This window comes from Triticum urartu, chromosome 3A (assembly GCF_056163025.1).
Source record: "Triticum urartu cultivar PI428250 chromosome 3A, HENAU_Tu73, whole genome shotgun sequence".
In the NCBI taxonomy this organism is placed as follows: Eukaryota; Viridiplantae; Streptophyta; class Magnoliopsida; order Poales; family Poaceae; genus Triticum; species Triticum urartu.
The window spans coordinates 733,222,275-733,227,805 of NC_141875.1; the positions used below are offsets into that span (position 1 = coordinate 733,222,275).

At 43.5% G+C, this 5,531-nt stretch overlaps 1 pseudogene across 1 annotated transcript; it reads right to left on the reverse strand.

Annotated features, from left to right (window-relative positions):
* Positions 1-196: 196 nt before the first annotated feature.
* On the reverse strand, positions 197-4,167 carry LOC125508301 (wall-associated receptor kinase 5-like; annotated as a pseudogene). Its single transcript, XR_015599196.1, has 4 exons — positions 3,195-4,167; positions 2,643-3,092; positions 1,724-1,873; positions 197-1,645 (listed from the first exon to the last, which is right to left on the reverse strand). The product of XR_015599196.1 is annotated as a wall-associated receptor kinase 5-like (transcript).
* Positions 4,168-5,531: the final 1,364 nt, after the last annotated feature.

The following is a 5,531-nucleotide window of genomic DNA, read 5'->3' on the forward strand; positions in this document are numbered from 1 at the left end:
TAATAAATAAAACAACACAACATCGAACATACTTCCAGCTTCCACAACATGGCTAATAAACATATCTGGACTTATATTGACTTACAATTTATTGAGCCAAAGAACCTGGCTCACCTTGGGGCATGGAGGGCTCAGAATCACTACCAACATAATCCACAAAATGCCTTCAACATCAGATCGATACAATGCACACGGCAATATAATAATTTTCATAAACAAGTATAATTCCAATCAGAGAACTCGTACAATCATGATGCATGTAATTGTCTAAACATAAACCGGCTTACTGTAGCAATTTCTGCAGCACCGTTTGCCTATAGTACAAGCCTAGTCATCATTAGTTTACAAAAGGGGAAATAACAACACCCATTATTATGAGCTCAGCAAACATATCTAGCGGGGCAGACTAGCAGATGACATGAACTCTCTCTCCAAGCTATAGCGTTGTTGGCTGTCTTCTGGCCGTACGTAGACTCTCTTGCCCAATTCCGTCGCAGACGATTGGCGAGCAGCTCTAGATCTTTGAGTTAACGAACTTGGTTGCCTTTGTTCTTCATTCCTGGTATCTACCTGAGATGAGTCCATCTGTTTTGCCCATAGAGTTTGCAGTTCCGTCTCCACCTGTTTCATGGTGGGTCTTTCTTCACAACTCAGTCTTAAGCACCGCTCTGCAAGAGAGGCGACACCGTTGATCTCTTCCTCGGTTGCTTCCTCGAGGACCTGGGAATTAACAATACCTTTTATTCTTCCCTCATTGAATTCCTGGAGAAAATAGCTTGACAAGCCCATGATTGTGCCTGATTCACTTGTAAAGACAGGCTTCATTCTAAGGAGCAGCTCCAGTAGTACCACACCAAAACTGTACACGTCGCTCTTCCCGTTCAGCTGCCTGGTATGGAAATACTCTGGATCTAAGTACCCAAATGTACCTTGCACATTTGTGACAATATGTGTTTGATCAATTGGAACCAATCTAGAAGCACCAAAGTCTGAAACTTTAGCTGTGTAGTTCACATCCAATAGTATATTTGAGGATTTCACGTCACGGTGGAAGATTGATATTGAAGCTGAAGAGTGGAGATAAGACAGAGCTCCTGCTGTTTCCAGGGCAATCCTTAAGTAATCACCCCAAGACAAAGAAAAACCAACACTTTCATCTGCATGAAGAACTTCAGACAGTGAGCCACTGGATACATAATCATACACCAGCAGTGGAACCTCACTTTCGAGACAACATCCAAAGAGCTTCACAATATTTCTGTGGTTTATCTGAGTGAGCACTGCAACCTCATTGATGAATTGACTGATCTCAGACTGCTCAATGACCTTAGACTTTTTTACTGCAACAATACGCTGATCAGACAATATGCCTTTGTAAACATGCCGTGGCCCCCACGTCCAATGATACGTGTAGGATCAAAGTTGTTTGTTGCCTTCTCCAGCTCTTCTAGCGAGAAAATCTTAGTATTCTCATTTGCAGTTTCATCAGATGATATCAACGTTTCTAGGAGAAGACCATGGTTCTTCTGGAAATATTTTTTTCGTAGTTGCTTTTGAACATTTCTTTTCCATCTACGAATGAGAAGTGATGCACTGAAGCTCAGAAGTAGAACACCGAATCCACAAGACAACCCAATAATTATACCTAGGCATTAAGTTCTTTAAATTAATGTGCTATGCCATCTTCTCTATCAGAAATATAACATACATCATAGTGTCTTACCTAAAAGCAGAGTCAGTTGTTTCCTCGTCGTACACTGCATTTTTGCTGAATCATACTCAGTTTTGCGAGGACATTCCGTACAATGGAAGCTTCCTTCTGTATTATGGCAGAGCCCCTTGCAAATATTTGGTTGAAGGCATTCATCAACATCTGAAATTAACATAGTCAGTTTTAGTAATTATGCATTCTAACATGTTCGAAACCATGTCCATTTTCGTGAAGAACCGTTACTTTAGTCGACAGAGCCGTTAACAGTAAAATGGAAAACATTGTAAAACTGTATCTCAAAGCAAACCACCGGTTCAGATAGGTGTGTCTGAGGTGTGTATAATACTTCTCCTAAATATATGTAGGGTAGATCTATGAAACCAGTGTAAAGAATAAAAAAGCATCCGAACCCGCTTGTCACCCCGCAACCCACGGGAACACCTGTGCCGCCCCCATACATGTTCGTGTCTCTAGTGTACCTTTAAATTTGCATTGAAAAAAGATAACTTTTGCATCGTGTGTTAAAGGACAAAGATTTTTACTCAAAAACTGCTTCTAGAGCACCAATTTTATTTTCCAGGCCACAAAAATATCCTTTTTCATTAAATTTATAAGCACACAAAAGACACAAACATGTACATATGTAAAAAAAACGGAATTACTATCGGGGTCCTGCTTAGACAGTTTTAAATCTCAGGGTGTTATGCTGACTTGGCCGCAAACCTCAGGGGCTGATCTAGACTTTTGCCTTCAAACTTAAAATGACTTATGTGACATGTTTTTCAGGTCTACTGTCTGCAGATCTTCTAGATTAATTTTCAAGCTAAGGGATACTCCTAGGGGATTGTCATGCTAGATTAATGTCTTTGTGGAAAGTCAAAATATGCCCAACAGGTACACAATTTTAGAGAATGTGATATTGCGTGATTACCTAGGCAGCCGCTTTCGATGTATGGGTTTCCTTCGAAGCCATCTGAACATTTGCAGCGGTAACCAACATAATTGTATATAGTGTTTACTCCTACACACTTGCTGTTGATACTCACACAAGCATACCCAGATCTATTCTTTTCGGCCTCTACACAACTTAAATTAGCAGCAGCCCAGTGCAGAGATTCCTCAAAACCAGCAAAAAAAGGAGGGCCTTCTCCTATGGCGTAAATTGCTCCATTAGTGGTGAACTTTAGAGTCCCATCATCAACATTCATGTCGATTACATGAAAACCGTGCAACTGGAGGACAGGCGATGATGACATGTTTGTGCAATTGAGGTGGAATGGTTCCCTTGCAAAGCAACCCTCTTCCAAGCCAAATGGAAACTGCACACTAATGTTACCACACAAACGGGTACAATTAGCTCTGGTCTGAATTGGATTATACCCTAGTTGATGAATAAAAGGTTAGCATGTATTCAAATTCCAAAGCCCAAAATACTTAACAAAAGTTGTACGCTTGATCGCTCAATTAACTAAAAAGGAGTTACCTTTGTCACTGGAGCACCCATCTTGAATGAAGGGATTGCCTGAATAGCCAGAGTTACAGAAGCAGTTGTAGCCACTTGATCCCATATCTGTCTCCCAGCAGTTGGATTGCTTGTCCATACAGGCATATGATGTCCTGTTTCGCACGGCGACAACACAGTTGGGTTGATCCACTATTCTCCACACAATCATGGAACCGCTTCCATCAGATATGCTGATTCTATCCCACGATAGAGAGGTCATCCTGGTATTGATTTTTCTGACAAATTTGAGCTCAATACCATCAGCGTCAAGGTCACCGACAGGAAAACTACAACATCCGACGCCGTTACAATTGTGCCGAGCCATCAGCTCTGTGATTCCTTGTTTCGGGCACACAGTTCCGCAGACCCATGTGGTTCTGCCGGTGTTGTTGTCGATCCAATACACATCCAGATCGCAACCACTGATGTTCAGAATTGTTTCCCCAAGGTACTTGAAGGACTTCCCAGGCATTTTTATTGACAGGTTGTAGATGTGGACACCAGATTTCATGGGGATAGTATGTCGGATGGTAGTAAGGATGTTGTAAGGTCCGTAGAGAACTCCGTCACTACTAACGTCGATGTTCTCGATCACCTCGGTGATGCTGTCGCACAAGAACAGCCTGGGGGGCTTAGCGGTGTGGTTGCAAATGAGGTTGAAGTCAGGATCCCGAGAGCACCTTGAACCGATGCCAAAGGGGTAGTAAAAGAGAAAGTGATGCATATATCATCAGTAAGATGCCCATGACACACACCTTGCACGGCTCCCAACTTCACTTGAAATTGAGTTCAGGCTGGGGATTTAACTAACAGTGGTATGTGGTGAACGTCTCAGCTGGGAGGCCTTCTCTTGTATGTACCACTTTCATGACTGGCCTTCTCTTGGTGCTGCAAATTTAGGGAGACACTAGACCCAAGTAAAAAGACATGGAGAAGAACAGGAAAATCAAGCACCTGGATTCTAGGGGATGTTGATGTGGTTGATTTGTCCACATTATAATGCACCGCTACTTTATTGTGGTGTTGCTGCTGCAGAGCAACCTCTCAAGTCAGTCAATGCCTGCTTTCTTATGCAGGATATTCTAGCCCATCGAAGGGGGCGTAGACAAGTCTTTGCCAAATGGCTCATTTCAGTTCAGAATAAACTCCATTGCATTATTGGCTTGTGGTTGGTGATGCAGAGATAGACAGTGAACGCAGGCTGCCAATCTTTAGCCACACCTAGTGAAGAAGATAAGCTAAGTGGTCCAACCGAGCTGGGTACGGTACCTGAACCCCATCCCGAATTGTAGGTGGTGTTTCTTTAAGCTGAAACCGAGGGCAGACTAGTAAAGTAAACACTCTGCAGAGTGTAAATCAACCATGCCCATATAGTACCAACTGATGGGAAAATATGAGCACCCAAAATTACCGCATGAAAATGACAATCTGCACAGAAACTCACCAGCAGGGGACACTTTGTAATCTTAGTCTCGCATAGTGGAAGATAAGCTAACCGATGTGATGGTTTCAGACTAAGCTAACAACAAAGTAAGTGAATCCATCCCCATTTATTCAAAGGCCTCCGCTGCCTGCTCCAAGGACACTGGAGGCGGAACATGGAGAGGGCGTGAGCGACCGTCATGGAGGTCGAGGGCACCAAGACCAACAGGAGGGAGGCTAGGTGCCGTTCTCGGGTCTCACGCCCATGCCGCGGAATGGTGGGAAGGATGAATGGAAGAGACTCAAAGTTATGTCAGGTAGGAGAGCACGGAGTAGGAGGTGGCGAGGCTGGCGCGGGCGGCGTGGGAGGGGCGGGGACGCCATGGACCGCCGTGGTGGAAGAGGGAAAAGAGAGAAGAAACTGGTCGCCGCGTATTGGGTTGGGCTCTCGTGCCCAGCGTTGGCCGAACCCCATACTGCAGCCCATGTTCAACCTGACCCTAAAAAAGCAAGAAAAAAAAACCATGTTCAACCGTTCTTATGCCGCTCGGTCCGTTTTGTAGAGTAGCTGCCTCCACTTTCCCAACTAGACATCCTGGAAATCTTTAGCCCCTTTTCAGTGCTCCTGTTGTACAGGTGCTAAGCATGACACATAAAAAAATAACATAGCACACTAATTAAGAAGGAGAAAGAGCATTTTAATGACCCTACAAAGAGCCGATGTCAAGCATGTTAGCCTAAGAAAAACACGTAGGCTGATCGTAATAGGAGTATCATAGCTAGTATTATGCATGCCAACTAGGCGATTTTGATGAGATGTCATAAAATTAAAAGAAGAAAGAGAAGATTGAGTATCATATCACGATACCGTATCATAATAAATGCAATGCTACT